Consider the following 24,193-nt stretch of genomic DNA (forward strand, 5'->3'; position numbering starts at 1 on the left):
TAGTTGAAGAAAAGAAACAGACCATTTTCAGCCCATTTGCAGTAAACCAACGAAAATCAGGACCACTATGTTTGCTTACAAACTCCAAAGCTATCAAAATGTTTTGCTTTCCTTTAGCATAATACACCTATCTTGCCACGTCCAGCTACTCTTTGCTATTGACCTTTTCTCGAGTTGCTCTCTGGAACTGGCGGAACAGTTTTTGAATTTTTTCATTGAGTGAGTACCTCAATAATCATGAACTAATACTCTTAATCCTCAATAAATTAAGCCGATAGGTTTCACTCCTTAAGAATTATTCACTTGAATGGTCAAATGATGCTTCAAAAAATGGAACGGTGCTATGACGGCAATTCTAGTGTCAGTGTGAAAAGCGTCTATCAGTAATATCAAGGAGCCGAGCCTGAAGAAATTAAAGTGATTCTGTGGCCATAGATGGTGCAGTTGAAAGCGAGGAGATGGAAGTGGCCTTCAAGTTTGTAATAGCAGATTCTCAGATTACAGTCTTGGATACAGTGGAATTGGAGGTTGTGGTAATCATTCCTGGGGTGAAGAAAGTAGTTGTGAGAGACGTACAGGACCAACCAGTGCACGGCTCTGATGATCTGGACACCTGGTGGTTCTAGCTGCCTCCCTCCGCTAACCCTGACGCAACTTGGGCACATTATCAGGATGGTATTTTGATGATGGTCGTTCCCAAGACGCAAAGTTGCAAGGACGATAGGGCATGCTCTATAAAGGAGGAGGGCAGCACTGTGCTTAGTGTTGTTAAAGGCACCTGCAATATTACTGTCTTTGGAGCCCTCTCCTATTAGGTCATTTCGATGATCTCTCATATCATAACGAATTGAAAAAAGATGTTTTAGATGTTAAAAAATTGTATTTTTTGTGTGCGTCTTGTGCGGCTTGTATCAAATATTAAAAATCCCTTTTCATGATCTGTATTATGAATGGATGTAGATTGTGAATGGTAGAAACTATACTAAATTGTGCTTCTTGTATGGTATGACTGAATTTATAGAGATCATTTTGCATGGTCTGTATCTTGAATGGAAGTAAACAAACTGTGTTTTTTCTTGTGTGATTTGTATCACATTTTAAAAATCATTTTTCATCATCTATTTCTTGAGAGGAAGCATATTGTGAATAATTGGGATGCTATACAAATTGAGTTTTTTCTTCTATAGTTTGTGTGAAATTTTCAGAGATCTATTTCCATGATATGTAGCTTGATTGGAAGTAAATTGTGAACGTTGGGATAAATGTATGAATGATGCTTTTATTTTTGTTGTTTGTATAAAAATTTAAAAAACCTTTTATCTTATCTGCATCCTTGAATAGCAACAAATTGGGAATTGGGAATGGTGGGATAATACAGATTGTCAATTTTAAAAAAATGTTTTTATAGGAATAGTTATTTTATTTCTTTATGAAAAAAATGGAAGATAAAATTCAATCTTGTATTAGAGATTTTCATTTTTGGATTGAATAGTTAACTCTTTAAAATCAATTAAAGCATGTCAAAATATGTCTTTAAGTTGGAAGTGACATTAAGTGAAAATAATTTACATTATTACTAGATGTATATTTATTGAACTACTTATACTCTTTGATAAAAATTCTTTGAACTTGAATAAATATATAATAATTATTATAATAGAGAAATAAAGTGGAGAAAAATCTTTATCCAAAAAATTTTCACTTATAAGAATATAATTTTTCTTGCCAACAGTGGCATGTTGTGATGGTTAAGTTGTTGCGTTGTTATCATTGCCATTAAGGTTCATAGCTCCAGGTCAAAGCGTTTACCCCTCTTATCAAAAGAATATAATTTTTCTTCTTAACAATAATAAAAGTGAGGTTATAATAAAACACAATCACAAAGCTAAGATAACAAGACTAAAAACAATATTCTTTTTTTCGTGAGCTTTATTAGGAATTAAATCAAAAATAATTGCTATTCTTTTATAAAAAAACAAAGAAGATAAAATTCAATCTTGTATTAAAGATTTTTACTTATCTTAGGCTAATCCCTTTGCAAAAGTATCTAAAAGGTGGTTCTATTTAATAATATAACAATTATAAAAATATGCTTTCATAGAATTATGGTCTATTGTTGGACTTCGATGTCATAATATATGTATCGCACCAATATTTCTAATATCACTAGGCAATTACTGAAAAATATTTTCACAATATTTTTTTAATTTCAAAAATTAACTAAATATCTATTTTTAAAATCAAATATCACAATTAGAGATTAAAATTAAAATCCCTTATGTCAGTTTCACATAAAACTATTCTCATTAATTAGTTAAATTTATCAAAGATAAAAGTAGAATAAAATTAATATATATTTATATACCAAATTATTTTCATGTAAATATGTTCATGTAAGTACCTATCTACCCCATCCTCAATTTATAGTTTTTTATTTTTATCTTTAAAAAAATATAAAATCATAAGAAAGTTCCTTCTCTTATACATTTAAAATACATTACTAGACAATTTACTTATAAGAAAATTATCCTTGTTTTAAATAAATATATTGTATATTTTGATTTGTTATGTACAAAATTATTTAATTTAAATATTAAGAATATTTATTTGTAAATTGGAAAAAAAAATTAATATTATACTAATAAATTTTATATAATTTTTTGATACGATTGATCGATCAAGCTTAATATTATTAAATAGATAACATATATACCTCTCTTATCTAGGTGGATTTTTGTCCTCCCTTGGTGTGTGGGTGTGAGCACCCATCCCTGCTATGTGGGAAAAGATGTATATTTGTACATACTAGTCTTACAATAAGTGGAAGTTCTCCTGGGCTGGTCAAAAATAATGCCAGGAATTACAACTCTTGTATTTTCAGGCACAAGAATTTGTTTGAAGCAAAAATTATGAAGCTCAGTTTCTCTATCTTCGACAATTCACTTCAAAATCTTTGTTTCTTTTTATGCCCATCATCGATCAAAACACTTATGACATTTCCTGGGGAAGTTTTCTCTTTATAAATCTAATCATATACATTTTCTTGACAAAACAAAGTGTACCAAATATTAGTGGGATATCAAATTTGGTTGGTGTAGAAGTTGTTTATGAGATTCTAAACAGTAAGCATATGGTGTAACATTTATGATCTCTTTTCTCTGCTCGAAAAAATGATGATTTACATTGTAAGACTGATTAGCCTTTATTTTGTCAGTGATCTACCTCGAATGCATTATTTTTGGTTTAGCATTTCTTCAAACATAAAGAATAGTTATAAAAGACAAGTCTCTCCTCATATAAAGAACAATTAGAACAGATTAATTTTTCTTATATTTTTAATTTATCCATTGTCAAAAAAATCAAATCTCTTCTTTAAAATATAACCAAATTATTAAAAATTAATTAATTTAAAAGTTCAATTCTATAAAATGCATCTTAAAATATTTAGAAAAAAATCAATATTACAAAGTCTCTTGAAAAAGGGGTCTTCTAACATAAATTTGTTTGAATGAATCATATTTCAAATAAATGATTTTTTTATTGAAAAATAATTCAAAAATATAAATTAAAATTTTATAAAAACTATGACTATTCTCAAAACAAACAAACAAAAAGTTTTTTAATTGATTTAAATTAATTCACTGGTTGACACAAATGAATCCCATAGAATTGTTTCTACAACTACAATAATAGAAATTTCATACAAAAACATTAAGTTTGAGAACTAATAAAGTTCTCCCTTGATAAATTTCCTTTTAATATTTAAATTTATTTATTTGTTTTGAGCTTACTTCACGTACATTTTGAAGTAGTAACTTCGTACAACCCATCTATTTCACAGAAATTATACACCACTATCTTTTTCAATCCAAAAAATGTTTGAAAGAAAATGAAAGAATTGGACTTAGTATTAGTAATCTAAAATGAATGAGGGGGAAATGAATGAGCCCGTGCAACCGAATGTCAATGTGAAATCTTGAAATTTCTTTCATTTTTATTCATATATCACAATTGAAGGAGAATTATAAAATGCAAGTATAGGCATTGTATATGGTAAAATATTGTGACAAGGAAATGAATCTGACAATGTCTTAATTTACCTAACATGCATGTGAACACGATAGAGCTAAAAAAATTGTATATGTCACTGCCTCAAGTAGAATCATGTCGATATATTGTAGACATGCAATTGCATTCTTCTCACAATATGTCAAGGACATTTTAGTGGTTTCTATATATAGAAGAAATATTAGTATTGGATTCTCACATCTTACAAAAAGTGTATTAGCTTTGCCTTTGGCTCTCCCGTCACTTCTGATTATAACTATTTGTCTCCTACACCTTGAGAGGTATTATCTCATGTACATGTTCATAAGATTAAATTTATTGAATTTGTATTATTCAGGGTTGCATTTGAATTAATTCTACAATTGGTTGTCTCCATATTTTCTAGGATCACACATGAATACATTCAATAATTTAGGCAAAGGTTGAGACCATTACAAAATAGTTGAACATAACATTATCACTTTTGAAATAAGATGCTTAAGACTTATTTGTAAGGTTGAATTATACATTTCATTATCTATTTGAATTATATGTTAAAGAAATGTTTAACCAGAACTACCTATTTCTTAGTCAAACATGACCATCCAAGAAGAAGACAAACAATCTCAATTAAGTGTCATTTTGGATGAAGCAAAAAGTGGAGGAGAGCCAAGAAGAAATAAAGGCTCAACATAATGGATTGCAGATAAGAGTGGTGCAAATGCTATCAGATGAAAATTGTTTTTTTAGAGCTCTAGCAGATCAACTTGAAGGTGACCAAGAGCAACACTCAAAGTATCATAATATGGTAGTGGAGTATATTATGGAGAATCATTCATACTTTGAGCCTTTCTTTTCTCAGAAAGATTACATGAATTCTGAAGAATAATATGAAAAATAATTGGTAGAAGATGGAACTTGGATAGACCATTGTGAGATTTATGTAGCCTCCATGGTAACTCAAACTAACATTCATGTGCACTATTTGAAGGGTAGAGAATCCCAAATCTATAATATTGATAGCTCAAAAACATCCATACTTAATGTCTCAGATCATGACGAAAACCACTATAATAGTTTGTACTTCACTAATAACAATGTCAATGCTCATGCACTGTTGGGTAAAACTTAGGTTCAATTTGATTGTAAATTTATGGATGTGATTGAATCAAAAGAATACCCTAAGAATGTAAATCTGGGAATCATAAACTTGCGAGAGATATAACGGTTGTCTACTCAAGGAGTAAAAATAATAAATCAAGTGGCTTTTCAAATACAATTTGCTACGTACTACAAAATTAAGAGGTTTTTAATTACTCGAATTGAAATGCACACATTAAAAATGAAACTAGAAAGGAATTCACAATAAATTCACTTTAATCTAAAGTATATCATAATCACACATTTAAATGATTTAAACATTGAATACCCTATGTTACGAATGTGCAAATTAAGACTTGAAGTGAACTTGATTTGTTACAAGGAATGATTTGTTACAAGGAAACTGGTTATGGCAGGAGGCTAGCTATAATAGTATGGAGCCAAGGCAATTGAAATGCAACACAAAGTGTAGTGAAATGCGACAGGAAGTATAAGGAGAGGTGGCAAAGAGTTTACCAATGAGTAATGGATGGTGACAAGAAGATTGCAATAGAGAGTGTAACAAAGTGTGACAACTTGAAAGTGGGTAATTTGTTTGCTTAGCAAAAAAATAATGATTGGCCGTAGGGAAATAGTCGTGAACTAGTATTTCAGTAAACAACCAAGTCTTTTAATAATGTAAATAGAACTAAACATACAACGCACAAAATGCAAATTTAAGAATGCTTGAATATTTAAATGACATAATTAACAATGCATTCACACCTAAAATGTAAATCAAAATGATCTCACCAGGGTTCTCCAAGAGGGGACCCTTCCTCCAGTTCAACTGGTGAGCACACGACTAATCACAAAATTGCTAAGATTGATTTAGAACCGATTCCAGTGGTAATATAAATATTTTTACAATATTCCTGATATGTAAAATGTCTTCCTTCTATCTCTTCATATCATCATGTACATACTTATATACTATTTAAAATACTAAACATAGTAGACTTAGTTTGTTATGGTTGTAAGCCATTCATCAAAAAGAAACAAATGTCATCTAGGCTACAAGCCTCTGACTATTTAACAACATAACAAATATGATAATAAAAGAACAGTGTTCTTTGTCGAGAGTCATTTTAAACCAAAAAAACTAGAAACAAAATGTCTGCCAAAAATAGACATGTATAGCTGATCCAATCGCTTCCTAGCTGTTCATTGCTCATGCGATTGGTGCAGGTGCCTTCATCCATTATCTCTAGTTCCCATAGCAGAATAAATCAAGATGTATCAATATTTCTACATTAACCATCCACTCTTTAGGAAATATTTCATAGCTTAAAACTTTATTGAATGCATTATATTCTTTAATGATTAATGGCATAATAGGGGTTAGGACGAGCTTAAGACAAGGCAAAAATGTATAAAGAATGTACAAAAATAAAGCACATTTGCACAACCATTGTTCCCCCTAGCTTAAAGACTTTGCATGTCCTCATGCAAATGAGGTGATTGGCTGGATCCAATAGGCTTGACATTCAGTATCGCTGTATTCTCTTCAACTTCAATCATATCAGTGGCTCCCTCTTCCTAAGAAACAAGTGCTTGCAATTATGACTATAGCTACTGATTGGATTGTTGGAGTTGAGTGACAATTTTCCATAACTACACATTAGAAAGAAGGGGCATGCTCTTTTCTGCTTCAGGAACTCCATGAGTTCCACCCATTCCTATAGCAATTGGATTAAAATCATTTTGAGCTATAAAAGCGATAGGGGATGTATTACTATTGAGATTAACCATTGCAAGAGCGGATTCATGAAGAGGATGCTCATTTTTTGTATCTTGGTAAAGAACCATATTAGTATTGGTGGTTGGATGTTTCATTATATCCTCATCTTTTTGAGTGCTTTCCACATGAGAAACAAGGCATATCTCTTCAATTGTTTGATGAACATCTTCCTATAATTTTTCAATCTCAAGATTCTCTTGTTGATTTTCTATAGGACCCTCATCTTCATTAATCTGAATATTCATGTTACATGGTGGAGTCTCTTCCCCAATATCTTCACTAATTTCTTCACCAAACTGAGTAATATTCTCACGATCTTTTATTTCTTCTTCATCTCTTTGTTCAAGTGTCTCTTCTTCTTCTAAAATTATATTCTCAGTAGTAAAGTCTTCTTTTTGTTGTTTTTGCTTTTTGTTCCTATGCTTTTGGCTTCTCAACCTCCGTAAAAGCTAGGCATTCTTTATCTGAGGTTCTTTTGTACCCAAAATTTCCATATCACATATAGACCCTATTGTTTCAGGTAATCCTTGCAACCTATCGGGGTATGCTGCTCCTAACGAGTAATCATAGGATGTGGGCTAATTTTTTGGGTTTCACTTCCTATTTTCTTTTTGGGTTTAAGGGCTTTTTGTTTCTATAGGCCTAGAGTTTTCAAACACTACTTCTTAGAAGGGCCAGCTTCAAGGGTATTATCAACGGTAGGAAGTTGAGCGTCTTCTATATTGGTTTGATTAACAAATGCATCCCATTCTAGAACAGGTTGAGCCAAATGAAGGTTATGGTCAATTATTAGCTTAATTAACCCATGGTGAGCCAAAGAATCAACATAACCCTAATTATACTGGTCACATGACCGCTTTAGGGAGAAGAATAGGTAATATGGAAGATTAACAAGAACACCATAGTGTAAATTATGTAACATGAGGCATAAATGGTGGGAAAATGCATACTTGTATCATCCTTCACAAGTGATGTAATGGATCAAAAATTTTGCAATAGCATCCCATGGTGCTAGTAGAGATTTTCACACCACTCCTTGCCCTTGGACATTCTCAACTAACTCACCTCACTAAAGAAACTACTTCTTATGAGGCTTTAAATCCATAACCCTCGATGGCAAATTGGGAAAGAAATGGTCACCAATTCGTGGTAGACTGGTGACCTTTGCAATAGTCTACAAATTCACAGGAAATTGCAAGCCTCGGACCGTAGCAGTAGCCCGCTAAAATCCCATAGAAAACTCTGTAGCTATGGTAGCATCAAACCCACACAAACATTCAAAGAACTTTGTCCTTCTAGCATGAGCGAAGATTTTTAATGCTTCCTCATTAGCATTCAACTTATCCAATGATTTTGGTTCAAAACAAAGGTGTTTACCCCCCATGGTGACAAGCGACAGAGTTTGAACAAGTTTAACATAGTAGGAAACAAGCAGGAAAGCCATGCCAAAAATGACAGGAAGTATAAAATGGTTTTAGCAATAAAGGATAGAATAAATGGGGAAGGTACCATCAAAAAGTGGTAATAATGGCAAGGTAATCTTAATTAATATTAGGACAAAAGGACTCATGTAAGAAATGACCTGGCACAAAATCCACAAATGCTAATAATGGAAAGGAGCTTAATAACGTGACCCAAAAGAACTCATAAGAATACATGGAAGGAATGACCTAGCACAGACCCCTTGACTTAAGTGGTTGATCTGTCCCAGTCATTGCCAAATAATCATCAAAAAGAATTAAAATGCATAAAATAAAGCATAAGGTAAGAAGATACTTCTTGACATGGAAACAACAAGGAAGACAGAGCCAAAGATGTCAACCAATCCAAGAAGATCACCCATCATGGAAAGGAGAGTGTCGTCAACCCCAAGGAAAAAAGATCCACAGCAATAGGACCCAAAGAAAGTAGGCACATGAGGAGTAAAGAAGATCCGCAGCAATCGGATTTGCAAGGAAATGGTCATCAAAGCATAGAGACACATGGCATGTACAATAGTGTAGTCCACTTGAAAACCCAGAGTGACAGGAGGGCCATGAGTAAGGGACACCGAGAGAAGGGCAACAAGAACAAAGAGACCTTCTGTTGCAACCATCAAAGTTTAGTGTTGGAAGTTTGTCTTCGCTATTTTCTTTTTAGTTTAATATTATTATTTATGTATGACACTAGACCGCCAAGAAATCAATTTTCAATCAAGTGCCGCCTGGAAGTGTCGGCAAACTAGTTTTCACTACCAAAGAGTCTGACAACTACAAGTGATTGGATCACCCAGCTTTCAACAAGTAGTTGACCAACAATGCCAGAGACTGATTTTCATTATTGGATCTTCATCATTTTTTATTTTATTTTTTATATAGAGTTAGATAAATATATTCTAGGAGTGTTGAAGGAGACCAAAGGGAACCATGGTGAGTTCCTTGCCAAGTTCCAAAAAGAAAGCTTCCTTAGAGAGAGGCTTCTTATATAGCTTCAATCAATGACCATAAAAGAGGAGCTTGCAATGTTTAGAGTCCATAGTATAGAGCTGAATGGCACCATTTTCATAGAAATGCTCAACTTTGTAAGGTTTGAACCATTGTGTATGAAACTTGCCTTTGAAATCCTAGAATCGAGAGTCATACAAAAGTGCCCAATTGCCAGGCTAGAAAAAATGCTGACGAATGTGTTTATCATGCCACAATGCTCATTGATTTTGAACAAGTTTAGTATGAAGAAGTGCTTCTTGATGTAACTCATCAAGGGAGTGGAGTTGTGTTATGTGTTCCTTTTGAGCATCAGAAAGACTCGATCCAAGTTTAAGGGCTGTTTGAAGAGTCTTAATCTCAAACTCAATAGGAAGTACAACCTTCTTAACATAAACCAATTCATAAGGGGTCATACCAATGGTGGTCTTCCACATGGTACGATAGGCCCACACAGCTTCAGGAAGTCATGTGGCCCAATCACGCTTATGAAGTGCAACAATTTTAGTAAGAATATTCTCCAATTCGCAATTAGTTACCTCAACTTGTCCATTGGCTTGAGGATGATAAGGTGATGATTTTCTGTGGAAAATTTCATATTCTTTGATTAATGCAGCAATGAGGTCTAAAGTGAACTGAGTTCCTTGATTAGTAGTAATCTCACGTGGAACACCAAAGCGAGTGAAGATCTCAGAATATAGGAATTTAGCAACTTTGCTATCTCAAGAATGCTTAAGCGCAACCACCTCAACCCACTTTATGACATAATCTGTACAAACAAGAATATATTCCTTTTTTTTTGAAGGTGAGTTGATAGGTCCAATGAAATTGAGATGCCCATTTTTCAAAAGGTTCAATAGAGAGCTAAGGGTGAAGTGGCATTTTATCTGATCATGTAGGATGACCCTTGCACTAGCACTAGTCACAATGTTGAACATAATGCTTGCAATCCTTATGGAGCGTAGGCCAGTAATAACCTATAATAAGAATCTTTTGAGCAGTCCATTAGGCAGAAAAGTGTCCACCACAAGTTTCAATATGACAGGCATGGAGAATATCAAAGATGTCTTCCTTAGGAATACATTGACACATGATGTTATCAACGCTAGTATGAAATAGAAAACCATTGATCCAAGTATATTGTCCACTGAGGCCCACAAACTTATGACACTCGCGAGGAGAGAAATGTGGTGGAAACTTGCATGTAACCAAATAGTTGGTGATGTTGGCATACCATGGCCTCTTGGCAGAAATGGTAAAGAGGTGTTCATCAGGGAACAAGTCATCAACAGGAACAACTTCATTATCAGACTGTTATAACCAGGACAAGAAATCTACAACCACATTTTCTCGACTAGGCTTATCAAGTATAGTGACACAAAATTCTTGTAATAAAAGCAACCACCTAATAACCCTATCAATTACTACAGGTTTATTCATTAAAAAGTGAATCACTGAGTGATCGGTGTGAACAAAAACTTTATAACTAGTAATGTAGTGCTGAAATTTATTAATAGCATAAACAATAGCTAAAAATTCTTTTTCAGTTACTATATAATTTACCTTAGCACCAGTGAAGTTCTTTCTAATGTAGTAGATTGAATAAAAGAGGTTATCTTCCTTTGTCCAGGTACTACTCCCATTGAAAATTCAAAAGCATCGGTGTGAATATGGAATGGTAATTTCCAATTAGGACCTCTAAGAACAGGGGTAGTCACCAGCTTGGTCTTAATGGTTTCAAAGGCTTCTTGACACTCATGGGTCCAACTGAAAACAAAATCTTTAGCTAATAGAGCAAATAAAGGAGAGGCAATCTTATTGAAGTTGTGAATAAATCTCCTATAATACCTAGCATGACCAAGGAAACTTCAAACATCTTTTTGGGTCGAAGGTATGGGGAGGTCTTGAATTATTTGGATCTTTTTGGGATCGACTTGTATACCTTTTGATGAGATTAAATGAACTAAAACAATTCCCTCAGTCATCAACATATGACATTTCTCATGGCTTAGAGACGAATTAGTGTCGATACACCGCTTAAGAACTTTCTCTAATTTATTTTTAGCCTCATCAAAGGTATTTCTATGAACATTAAAATCATCCATATAAACTTTGACACAATCATTAACTAGATCAGCAAAGATGCTTAATATTGCGTGTTGGAATGTCACAGGGGCATTGCAAAACCCAAAAGGAAGAACATTGTATGTGAAAGTTCCCCATGGGCAAGTGAAGGTAGTCTTGTCCTGATCTTTTGGGGCGATATGGATTTGATTATATCACTAAATCCATCCAAGAAAGAGAAGAATCATTTTTGTGCAAGAGTATCCAAAACTTGATCAATAAAAGGTAATGGAAAATGATCCTTCTTAGTAGCCTTATTTAAAGCTTGATAATCAACACAAATATGCCACTTACCATTTTTCTTTGGAACAACAACCAAAGGAGATACGCACCTGCTATCTGAAATTGGATAAATGAAACCAACATTCAAGAGTTTTTGAGTTCTTCTTTGACAATATCACACAAGGTAGGATTGAGTCTTTGTTGCAGTTGTCGAACTGGGCGACTTCCTTCTTCTATGTAAATATAATGGGTAAAAGTGTCAGGATGAATACCTCGCATGTCTTGATACTCCCATGCAAATGCATCTTTATGTTCTTTAAGCATACTTATTAGATCTTTAGCTTGAGCTGATGTTAACTGTGGATTAATATTGAGGGTTTCCCCGAGTAGGATCTCCATAGGTTCTGATGATGTAGGAGCACTAAGGAGGGGTCTTGATGATGTTTCTGGTTTTTCTAAAGACAATAATGGACTATACAAACATTGATGTGGCAAAAGCTGATGTAACATGAGGAAATGTTGAATGGATCGAGGATTTCCAACTAAAGGAAAATTGAAAAAAGGGTAGCCGATAGTCGCAAGAGAAGGAAAAACCATAGTTTCCAAGATATCATTAGACTCATACCTATTCGAAAGGAATTTTACTAAAATGGCCTCATCAGTTAGGTCTTCAAAATATTGTACTTTCCCAATGGTAAGGACTAGAATAGAATCATCTAAATCATTGTCGACCCATGTTAGATCTTCGATATCTATTAATGGTTGAGCAGGAGAATATAAGGTCAACTCTTTTGTTCACTCACCATTGGAAATAATCATATTACCTAACCAACAATTAATGTGTGCATTGGTTGCTACTAGCCAAGGTCTTCCAAGAATGAGAGGATATCCCCCCAACTTAGCTTTGGACTTAAGGATCATAAAATGTGTTGGATAATCCCAACTATCGATGGAAAGAATGACATCTTCTATAACCCCTTTTTGGTTTAACTAAGGATCGATCAACCATTTGAAGCACCATAGGAGTAGGTCTAAGTCCATCTAAGGATAATTTTACTTTTGTTTCACTTGTCATTACATTTATAGCAGCACCTAAATCTACAAGTTTATTAGGAATAACAATTGTACTGATACTTACCTAGATGACAGGACTACCAGGATCTGCATATTTTGGAATGCTGACATTTCCCAACATTAATTCTACTAGTTGTCCAATAACTTGAACAATCTTTGGATCGTTTTTCTTTCTCTATCATCTGGTGCATAACCCTCGTACTGTCTTATTGTACATTGAAATATCCTTAAGAGCCCGCAAAAGAGGAATTTTAATGTTAACATTGTGTAATTTATTTAAAATATCAAACTCAGAATGTGTTGGTTCTTTAAGTTCTTACTTATGAATGAATCAGTCAAGAAAGGGAGGTTCTTTCTCTATCTCCTCTTCAGGTTCATCAGGGACCTTTGTAATAGTAGTTTGTTTAAGGGCCTTCCCAGATCTGAGGTGTACACCATCCAACTCAACCATGTTAATAGGGTAGGTAGGAAAATTAGCCATCTCACTATGATAAAGCGGTTGAGGAGGCTTATTATTAGGATTTGGATTTGGTTGAGTTGGCATGGATGTGGGTTTAGGTGGTTGTGGTGGATTTGAAGGTGGATTTGAAGAAGATGGAGGTATGGGAGGAAGAAATTGTTGAGGTTGTTGATAGGGGCTTATTAGTGGTGGTGGAGGAAAGGATTGTTGTGGAAGATAGGGTTGTGTATAAGGTTGTGAAGGTGGATATGACAATTGTGGAGGTGGATACAAGGGTTGTGACTTCCATGTTTGATGCCATGGTTGAGTACTAGGTTGAATAATTTGGGGCCATTTTTGATAAGGTTGGGGTTGTTGATAACCTCATACCATGGACCTTGGTTAGGGATTTGTTGAGGTGGTCCGGGAAAATAGTCATTGGAGAACCCTCTAGGTAAAAATTGGCATCGTCGAGCCATATAGTAAACCGGTTCTTCAGTATATTCCATAGGAATCATCCCTTTAGGAAGAGGTCGTAGCATCAAAGTCTTACTAGCTTCCTCAAGTGATGCTACATGAGTCTGATTATAAGGGAAATCTTTTGGTCTATGCTTCTTATGAAAAGTTGGGCAATATACTGCCAAGGCCTTTTCAGCTCCCTCATATTTCCTGCGAGAATACAAAGTGTCAATTTGTTTTCCCATATGATTTAATAAGTCAGTTTTAAGATCTTCAAGTAAATTACCAATCTCATGCTTAGAGATACCTAATGCATTACCCATAGTGGAAAACTTACTTGAGTTCCCATGAATAGATAGACGAGACCACGAATAGTTCCTACATTTATCACAAATATCTTCAAAGGACATTTTAGAAATACCACCTTTACTAATCAAATTTAAGGCATCCATGGTTTCATCATGAATCCCTCTTAAGAAAAGCATCTTGATAGTTTCTAAAGTTAAATCAAGATGCCTTGAACGTTGTAAGCTAAAGGCAAAACATTCCAAGAAGTCTTCTCATTCAACTGATTCTTCTTCTCATTGACTCATGTGAAATATTTCATCCCATACTTCCTTGGTCTTAAAATACTCTTGATATTTTGCTAGAAAGAATCTTTCATTTGGTTCCATGTTCTAATGTCCCTAAGACTCATAAACCATCATAATGCAACATCTTTCAAGATAGTTGGAAATAGCTTTAGATTTTGTGCATCACTTTGATAATCATAGCTATTACAAAGGACATCAAATTGAAATAGGAACATATCAAGATCCTCAGAGGTTGACCCTCTAAATATGGGAAGTGTTGAGTGAGGGATATTTTTCATAGGGGCATTATCCTTAGAAGGTTGAATAGGAAACTCAAAGGTCGCATTGTGTTGGACAATTGCATTACCATTGTTTCCAACATAATTTCTTCCTGCATTTTTATTTCTGATATTGTCAACCATGACTTCTTCCAAAAATTTGGTTGCCCAAGGTGTATAGTATGTCTTAAAGGGTTGTTCTGAAGAATTAGGAGTTTTACTACACTTAATTTCGTATGACTTCATGAATTGTTTAGAAATTTTAGAAGGTGCAGTAGGAGAGGTAGATTGAGAAGATGGTTGGACTCTAACTTCGTTCTTTGGTTTGATTTTAATGGTTAATGAATTTTTCTCTTGTTGTGGTTTTTGAATTTTTGAACTACCTACTGATTCTTTCATAACAAACCTGCATGACTATCTCTAGGTCTATTCATGCACCTATATGATTTACTATAGTGGAAACCAAAGGTACTATCCTAAGCAAGGTCGACAATTTCTCAAGACTTCTCAAGGGCTCACTATTCCTATCTTGACCTATTATAATTTCACTCCTTTAATATCTCTCCCTGGCAATGGTGCCAAAAATGTTGGGTAAAACTAAGGTTTAATTTGATGGTAAATTTATGGATGTGATTGAATCAAAAGAATACTCTAAGAATGTCAATCCGAGAATCATAAACTTGCGAGAGATATAACGGTTGTCTGCTCAAGAGGTGAAAATAATAAATCAAGTGGCTTTTGAAATGCAATTTTCTACATACTACAAAATTAAGAGGTTTTTAATTACTCGAATTGAAATCCACACATTAAAAATGAAACTAGAAAGGAATTCACAATAAATTCACATTTAATCTAAAGTATATCATAATCACACATTTAGATGATTTAAACATTGAATACCATGTTTTATGAATGTGCAAATTAAGACTTGAAGTGAACTTGAGTTGTTATAAGGAAATTGGTTGCGGCAAGAGGCTAGTTATAACAGTATGGAGCCAAGGCAATTGAAATGCGACATGAAGCGTAGTGAAATATGACAGGAAGTATAAGGAGAGGCGACAAAGAGTTTACTAGTGAGTAATGGATGACGATAGGAAGATTGTGACAAAGAGTGTAACAAAGTGTGACAACTCAAAAGTGGGTAATTTGTTTGCTTAGCAGAAAAATAATGATTGGCCGCAGGGAAATAGCCATGAACTAGTATTTTAGTAAACAACCAAGTCTTTTAATAATGTAAATAGAACTAGACATACAGCACATGCAATGCAAATTTAAGAATGTTTGAATATTTAAATGAAATAATTAACAATGCATTCACACCTACAATGTAAATCAAAATGATCTCACCAAGGTTCTCCAAGAGGGGGCCCTTCCTCTTGTTCAACTAGTGAGCACACAACTTATCACAAAATTGCTAAGATTGATTCAAAACCGATTCCAATGGTAATATAAAGATTTGTACAATATTTTTTATATGTAAAATGTCTTCCTTCTATCTCTTCATATCATCGTGTACATACTTATATACTATTTAAAATACTAAACATAGTAGACTTAGTTTGTTATGGTCGTAAGCCATTCATCAAAAAGAAACAAATGCCATCTAGGCTACAAGCCTCTGACCATTTAACAACATAACAAACATGATAGTAAAAGAACAACATTTTTTGCTGAGAGTCATTTTAAACCAAAAAAATAAGAAACAAAATATCTACCAAAAATAGACATATATAGCTGATCCAATTGCTTCCCAACTATTCATTGCTCATGTGATTGGTCCATGTGCCTTCATCCATTATTTGTAGTTCTTGTAGCAAAATAAATCAAGATGTATCAATATTTTTGCATTAACCATCCACTCTTCAGGAATTATTTCATACCTTAAAACTTTATGAATGCATTATATTCTTTAATGATTAATGGCATAATAGGGGTTAGGACAGGCTTAATACAAGGCAAAAATGTATAGAGAATGTACAAAAACAAAGCACATTTTCACACCTATCAAGCACCCATGCTTTTGGAGGAGGACAATCAAATTACAGGCCATAATGAACAAGATCCTATCAAGCTCATTATAGATGAAAAATGGTGCAAAGATACCAACAAATGTTGCATAGAAGATAAATTATTGAAAAGAAATGACAAACGTTGACGAAAGAAAGGTTTAATAGGTTGCATTCCATGGTTAGAAAGGAAGATAAAATAATAAAGATTTTAAAATTATCTTTCTAATGTTCTACTGTGTATAGAAAATATTATTAGAAAAAAAATTGTGACATTATTTGATATATATAAAACTATCGGCGTAACCCTTGCACCATTAAAAGGTGCAAGTGGTAGTAATAATGTTTTAGTTATATAATTCATTGAAACAAAAAAATGACATTTATATTTGAAAATTTTTTATTTCACATATTTACAAATTCAAATGATTGGTTGAAGAATATAAAATGATTGTACTTTTTGTATTACAATCATATCTATAATGCATTACATATTTAATGAAATACAAATATATTAAGTTATTCTTGCATAACCATCATATCTATAGTGCATTGCATATTTAATGAAACACAAATATATTAAGTTATTCATGCATAACCACTTGTCAAACACTAATTGATTTTGGCTTATTCTCTTCAAATTTTCGCTCGGTTAGTAGGAAATATCATTTTCACCATGTTTATTTCTTATTGAATATTTTATGGTGATGCTTAACATGTTTTCACATCTATTGCAAACTTAAGTGACCATAGCAACATGTCTTTATTACATGCTTTTTTAGTGCTTACTATTGTAGGTTACTCTCTATTGCAAAACAAAGTTATCAAAGTTAAATCTTTTTATTGCGTGTCTTTTATAAATGTGGGTTTATATGTGTATATTGTGAGTTTCTCTTCGAATTCATAAAAAACATTAGGGTTTCTTTGGGTCGTTGAGTTTGTTTTGTAATTATTCTTAATGAGTACATTATTAAAAAGACCAACATGTTGTACATTTAGTTGTGTGTTTTATTTCCTATGAATTGTGCTTGTTAATCTAGTTAAGTTGTTTCATGTCTTCAAATTGAAAGTATATATGTATTCATGGAAGCTTCCTAGTCTCACATCTCATATTACTGAATTAGTTATGTAATTTCATCAATGAGTACATTACAAAACTAACTTTGCATAGTGCACTAATAGTTTCAAGATGTATTCAATGATTAAATGTACTTGTCAATCTAGTTAAGTTGTTTTCAATGTACTCTCGAAATTCACATTGATGTCTTGATTTTATAATGTTTGCAATGAATACCTAGCTATTTTCTATTCATTTATATAATGTTGTTAATGAATGCATTACAAATCTAACACTACTTTTGTTATGTACTCATTGAATAAATTAGATGTCATTTATATTATGGACAAATATTGATAATTTGAATGCCCAATATTTTTACAAACGAGAATTTTATTCTAACATTAAAATATTTTTATAGCTATTTTATTACTTTTATTAAATCTAAATTTTTATTTTTGTAATTAAAAAAATTAATATAAATTTTAATATTTTATTTATTAAATTAAATCTCATAAGAAAATACCAGCTATGATGTAGCTTTAGTGGGCCTTCTCAAATATAAGAGATTTTTATCTATGAGGAAAATGCTAAATATTTGAGGTGTACCTATCAAATGCATTAACCGTGCTGTACCTATCAAATGCATTAACCGTGCTAACAATAATAGGAATTGAACTGATTTATTTGAATTGTATTTGTTTATATTATATTAAAAATACAATTAATGATTTTTAATGTTAGAATTAAGAATTTAAATTTTATCTATTGAATAGACTTATTTATTCGTAAAATTATATTATAATATGATATGAAATATAATACTAATAATTATCATATAACTAGTTATATGTTTGTAATTATTTATTGTATTTATAGTTATATGTTTGTGAGATTCTAAAGGTTTCAAGAGCATTGTTAGTTGAACTAACTACTTCCATCAAATAAAAGAGACATTCAAGCTTAAGTCACAATTTAAAGATTGATGAGCCCATTTAAATTAGAAATTCTGATTCTTGACAAAATTAATATTTTAATGTATAATTATAATTGATATTTCAACTAAAAATTATATTATAATATAATGTGGGCAACCCAAATAAAGTGAAAATTATATTATAATATGATGTGGACAACCCAAATAAAATGGATGTTTTGAAACAAGTGTTGTAGCACAGCAATAGAAAGCATGGCCTTTGCACTTGTTTAGTCTTTGCGAAGATAACTCTAGTTGTTGATTTTACGAAAATGGCCCCTTTCCTTTGCCACTTTTCGTAGGAGTCTTCATAAAGAGCTAGAGGGTCAAATGAAAACCACTGTTACCTTAATAGAAAAGCACTTACGGATTACAAAAAATTTATAATATCCACACAATTATACTAACAAAAATTTTGAGAAGATACAAATAACAGTTTTTTTTTTTCATGAAGACTATTTTCTCTGAAAAAAAATCATTATTCTTACATTGCTTGAGAGCTCTGTGAATAGAAAAAAATCAAGCATAATCCACAACACCAATGTTCATTGTACGAGCGAATTAGGAAAAATATATATGTAATTTTGAAAGATATATGTAATTTTGAAAAAATAAAAATTAAATGTTCAGAATAATCCAATGAAACTTTTTCTAGAGATGCAGAAAAATTGTTCTTCTCCATTGAGGGATTTGTCTCCTTAATGTACTATGAAACTGTCATTTGCTCATCTTAGTAGGTGTGAGGCAGTGGATGACAACCAAACAAAGTTCAATAGAATCAAAAGTGTGAAACTGCCATTGAAGAATGCTCATTAGTTTCCCACATGAATAAAAAAACACATAAAACCTTCAGACAAATGAAATGGTATCAATGACATTTTCCTGTATCCCTATTTCCATTGTGTGCCCTCATGAAGAACTAAAATAGAATGCCTAGATCCAGGTCTAGAATTTGATGGTCATATTGGCCATTTTTTGTACTTTTTAATCGTATATGACAGGTTGAAAAATTGTATGATCATATGAATTGATAGGTTAAAATTTTAGAGAACCGTCAATATGACAAATAAATTTATTAGTAAACCATCAATACTTGTTATAGGCAACTTAGTATTTTATTTAATAATATACAAAAATGTAATTTTATTATATATATATATATATATATATATATATATATATATATATATATATATATATATATGCATGATAAATATGTATTATTTTATTTTATATATGTTTCTATTTTTTTATTTGTTTCTATTTTGATGATTTTATATTTATATTAATTCAAAATCTTAGTTGAAATAAGAACATGATGAATTTTAAAAACTTATTTTTATATATTACTAATTTAGAAACTTCTTCTTTTATTTGAGATTTTTGTATATATTACTAATTACTAATTTTAAGTTATTCATTAAGAATTTTGCACATATTATTGATTAATATTTATTATTCTCATTTATAAAATATATTTACATTTAAAATGATCTTTTAAAATATCTTAAAACTCAAAAAATTGACAATCAATTTTTTCCTTAAAACGTAAAATGAAAGGCAAGAAAAAAATTTAGCCATCATTAAAAAATCATATGACAGGCAGGGGTGACTGTCGAATTTCGAGCCTGCCTAGATAAATGTGGGCTCTCTATTTGTAATAATTTGAGGTATTCCTAAAATGGATTTGCAGATACATAATCTACCGAATCTATAATTTATAAGAGTTAACTAGATTTTTTTTGAAGTCATTAGATTTTTTTTAAAGAAGTAGCTCAAGCCTAACATTGAGGGGATAAGATATGTTAGAATATGGAAAGGATATTTTTACATATTTTCACATTTATTTATTTCATTTTATGGCTTTTATTATCATATTAATAATAGTAGCTATAAAGTTTGGAAAAATTATTTAATTTTAGTGAAAAAATTAAAGCTAACTCATTACTGTAGCAAGGTTTCAACCAATAAGATTGGAAATAAATATTTTCTATGAAATAAGTAAAATATCAATATATATTAAAACTATATAGAGTTAAAAAAAATTGAGAAATAAAAGGTTCTGATAGGAGAAATTAAATGAAAAGTAGCATTTCACTCAATGCTATAGTATCATGCCTATGGCAAGAACTAAAAATAAAATATATTTCCCATTATTAATCATTTAACCACGAATGGCAAAGTTGTTTATATTGAGGGCCCGCTCATTAGGTAGAAAAGGTGATGAAAGAGTCATTTTAATTAAAACACATTATCCATTGTGTTAATAAACACCTTGTCTTATTACACCCAATAGAGCACCCACTTAAACACACATTCCCCCATACATAATCACCTTAACATGTTCATAGTTCACCGAATGTAATGTTACCACTCATAGGTTACCCAATTACTTTGCCCTCTAAACCCCATGACAAAGTAGCAAATATCTCACAATGATTTATCATTCAATAAGTGTTTGTAATGATTTTCTCATTTTGTTTTTAATGATTTGCTCATGATGGTAGTTATATGTTTCAATCATTCCAACTTGAAATCATTACATTTACTGTGACATAAATAAATAATTAGAAGAAGTGGTAAAAAAATAGTGTACATTGTCTATTTAATCATTACTTGATGTAGTTTTTGTGAATCTCCACAATTTCTTCCATTTTTTGTTTGAAATATGGAGGATTTCCTATGTTCATCATTGTCTTCCACATAGTATTTTTTTTTTAAACTTCAGCACCACAGACGCTTCCTATTGGCCTCCTTTGCTAAGCTTACATGAGTTGTGTGCTTCTAAGTATGCTAGTACTGCTTGAAACTTACAATTGAAACAGTTATTGTTTTCTCATTGATGTCAGATCTATTTATAAGACATATTGCTACTTGATCTAAATGGCATATATATTTGATTGATGAAGAGGATTTGAGAAATTGCTCATAACAATAGCACCTAGAGGAAAGGTTGAATTATGAAAAGGAAGTTACAATGGACATTTGATTAGTTAGACTTTGATAAGACAAAGTGATTTTTTATATCAAGAAAGTTAAGTTAAGTCAAGCAATAAAGTAAAAGGTTAAGGAATGTTGAGTGATGCTAGTGTTAACCTAGCCACAATAAGTACCAAGCAAATGTAGTGTTGATCGAGCATTAGTATCGACCGACCAAGATAATTGATGCTAAGCCAGAAGTGTTACAACAACTAAGTAATTAAGTGATAGCTAAGTAACAGTATTGAAAATGAATTTGAGGAAATCGTGAATTCTAGCTGACTCAGTTGATTTCTTGGGAGACGTAAATCGTGTTGAAGAAAAGATCGATGAGTTGGATCATTAAATTCAAGGTGAGGATTAGGTAAAGATATAATAGATAGATTCCAAAGAAGTTTTTAGAGGATGATCAAGAAGGTGGACAAATATAATGAATCATGTTGAATCTGATCATAAACCCTAAGATCTATGGTGGTCACAAAAAATGGCAAAGTAAGAATTACCTATTTAAAGAGGTATAGAGCCAAACTTAAGGTGTGTGAGAGAGGCACATGTATAGAGAAAGGTGGATTAGAGTCACACGAGGGTGAACACAAGTGTGTGAGAGTGAATGTGAAGCTAAAGGAGATTTCTTATGCAGATATTATTGATATTGTTAAGTGAATCTAAGTAGATGGCTTAAGTTTTGTTGAGAGAAGATTGATTACTTCAAGGGTTGCCAAGCGAATCAAGAATAGAGATGACAATGGAGATCTTATCATTGAATCAGCACATGAACCAAATGGTGATATCAACCTATAAAGTGAGTTGTACTTATATAGATCGAAACCCTATTGTTTTCTTTTTAATCATTGTAAACAGTTTGTATTGAAATATTTTTAACAAAGGTTGACCTAACAGTCATTTGAAAGACTTAACAGTCTACGTATATCCTTTAACAAGGTTACATTCTAAATGGAATGATCAAAGTCCTCTAACAAGGCCACTCCTAACAAGGTGATTAAATCCCCTAACCAGGTCACATTTAATAGTGTGTATTATAGACCTTTAATAGGGTTGGATTCTAATAAAGCTCACTTTGAAATAGTGAAAAAGTGGTGACATGTTGCTAGTGGTTTTCCCCAAATTGGGTTTCCACGTAAAATCTTAGTGTTAAAATTGTGTTGAATGCTTTATATGTTTTACATTTGATAAAGTTTGCATCCAACAAAATATGTTATATTTGGAACAAGAATTTTATCATAATAGTAGAGACCAAGTAACAACAAGATAAGAAGAATAGTGAATATTTTATGTTTAATTGTTCAAATGTTACTTATGGACCTTGAGTAACTAATTCAAACCCCCCCCCCCCCCCCCCCCCCCACTCTTATTTATTCTAAAAAAATTAAAAATTGGTATCAAAGATTAGTTGTTACAGTGAAAGGTTTGAAGGTACTTAAAGCTAAAGTTCATAACTCACAAAAGAGATTTATCAAAGCTAAACAAGGAGAACTTTCTTGCATGAAAAACCTTGATGAGGTTGCATATATCTAGTAGCAGTGATGTTGCTATCAAATTTGTGGATAATGAGTATGTGAAGGTAACAAGTACTCCTCTGATAGCTAAACAACTAAAGCAAAAGCAAGAACACAATCAAAAATGTTGGAGATTTCTTTAGCCCTAAGCTATGTCAAGTTTGATGATTTAAAAGATTGTGATAGTGCAAAGAAGATGTGGGGCAAATTGAAAACCATATATAGAGGTGATGACAATGTCTTGAGAGCCAAATCAGAGAGCCTGATAGGTAAATTTGATGACATGAGAATGATGGAAGGTGAGAATATAATGCAATACTACACAAGAGTCAAAGAAGTTTTTAATGTTATTCGTGGAGAAAATAGAGAAATCAAAGATCAAACAGTAATAAGCAAGGTATTGAGAACCATACTCCCTATATATGTCATTAGAATTTCTACAATTCAAGAACTAAGATGTACACCAGGTAACACTTTGAACTTGGAAGGTGTAATTTGTAGACTTGTTTCTTTTAAGATGTCTAACTTTGATAACTACACACCTGCTACTATTGAATATACATTTAAGTCACAACTAGTTCTTACCAAAAGAAAACGAAAACATGTGAAAAGTGACTATGATAGTTCTGATGATGAGATTGATGAACTTGAAGTCCTTATTGAAAAATGATTTGTAAAAGGAAAAGGTAAATACAAAGATAAACTACCTATTATTTATTTCTCATGCAATAAAGTTGATCATATTGCTACCAAGTGTCCTGACAAAGAGGACAAGGATGAAATGAAGGAAAGCAAGTACAAAGGAAGAAGAGATGATAGAGATTACAATAGAAACAAAGATGACAAAGGTAAGAAATCTTGTTATATTGTTGAAGAAGAAATTGACAATGAATTTGAAAGTAATGATGATGAATTTGTTTATGTTTCTATGAAAGAATATTCTAATGAAAATGAGAAAACTACATCAATCTCATATGTAAACAAAAGTGATAGATGGATAACTGATAATGGATGTTCAAATCATATGAATGGTGATAAACATAAATTTGAGGATATTGGCCAATATAAAAGTGGATGTGTTAAATTTGGTAATGATATCC

At 32.0% G+C, this 24,193-nt stretch overlaps 1 pseudogene; it reads left to right on the forward strand.

Moving 5' to 3' along the window:
* Nucleotides 1-343: 343 nt before the first annotated feature.
* LOC149562038 (uncharacterized) lies at nt 344-815 on the forward strand (annotated as a pseudogene).
* Nucleotides 816-24,193: the final 23,378 nt, after the last annotated feature.

The sequence above is a fragment of the Cupressus sempervirens genome, chromosome 4 (genome assembly GCF_028749045.1).
Source record: "Cupressus sempervirens isolate cs-2001-9-10 chromosome 4, ASM2874904v1, whole genome shotgun sequence".
NCBI classification, from domain to species: domain Eukaryota; kingdom Viridiplantae; phylum Streptophyta; class Pinopsida; order Cupressales; family Cupressaceae; genus Cupressus; species Cupressus sempervirens.